General features: G+C 46.8%; 1 pseudogene; it reads right to left on the bottom strand.

Moving 5' to 3' along the window:
* Window positions 1-946, bottom strand: part of LOC114608177 — a 5,377-nt pseudogene extending 4,431 nt beyond the window's left edge.
* Between the last annotated feature and the right edge of the window lie 519 nt (window positions 947-1,465).

Genomic DNA, 1,465 nt, shown 5'->3' with positions numbered 1-1,465 from the left:
TGGACACATACCCCGTGGACACATCCCCTGTGCACACATACCCTGTGGACACATACCCCGTGGACACATCCCCTGTGCACACATCCCCTGTGCACACATGCCCTGTGCACACATGCCCTGTGCATACATTCCCTGTGCAGGCATACCCTGTGCACACATACCCTGTGCAGGCATACCCTGTGCACACATGCCCTGTGGACACATACTCTGTGCACACATACCCTGTGGACACATACCCTGTGCACACATGCCCTGTGCATACATACCCTGTGCACACATGCCCTGTGCACACATACTCTGTGCACACATACCCTGTGGACACATAACCTGTACTCGCATACACTGGGTTGCAACAATACGCCAACCAAGAGTGCTCTAAAGGGTGAATCCTTCTGCCAGATGTGAAGTGTGTTGGTGGATTTGATGGTGGTGGTGGTGGTTGGGTGATTAATTTGGTTTGTGTTTTGTGTGTGTGTGTGTGTGTGTGTGTGTGTTTGAGACTGGGTTTGTTTGTCTAGTCTTTGATATCCTGGAACTAACTATAGACAAGTCTGTCTTCAAACTCACAGGGATCTTGAGTTCTATCTAAGAGTTAATTCTTTCTTCCTTGTGGTGAGTTTCCCAGATAAAGGCTCACACACTTAAGATGTGCTGACCTCTGCCGTTTCTCCAGATGCAGAAAGCTCGATTGTGTCACCTGTGGTAGGGGAAAATTGGGTGTGACTAGAGCTTGACTTCTCACCTTAGAAAAACCAAAACAGGATACAATCCTGACTCCGAACTCAGAACTCATCTCCACCCTGGCTCACAGGTACTACCTGTGAACATTTCTTTTAACAAGTTACTTAACTTAAAGCACAGTGGCATTTAAGGTCATGGTTCCTCGTGGTTGCATGGATGGAGGTGTGAGCCCCAAAACTGTAACAGCTCACTGGACTGGAGCCATGCCGTAGGCAAGGTTATATAGAAGGTCAGATTATCCAAGAGTGTGTTCATTCTGAGACAGGAGGGCTTTGAGGAGCATGTATCAGATAACACACACAAACACACACAGGCACACACATGCACACAAACACACATACAAACACACACACAAACACACACACATGCACACAAACACAGGCACACACACGCACACAAACACATACAAACACACACACAAATGTACACACACAAACATACAAACACAGGCACACACAAACACACACACAAACATACACACACAAACACACACACAAACGTACACACACACACGCATACACACATACAAACACAGGCACACGACACACAAACAAACATACACACACACACACAGCACACATCTCCATCTTAGGCCTCCTACACTGAAAACAAAATTTTACTTGCTTGTGCAGTCATCTTAGCATCAGAATTGGATTCATGACCCTGAGCAAGAGATCGTGAGGCTCGAAGATGAAGCCTCTCCCCAACCCCATCTAAATTGTGT

Source organism: Grammomys surdaster, unplaced genomic scaffold (assembly GCF_004785775.1).
Source record: "Grammomys surdaster isolate TR1022 unplaced genomic scaffold, NIH_TR_1.0 125877, whole genome shotgun sequence".
Lineage (NCBI taxonomy): Eukaryota > Metazoa > Chordata > Mammalia > Rodentia > Muridae > Grammomys > Grammomys surdaster.
This window is presented reverse-complemented; position numbering and strand designations above follow the sequence as displayed.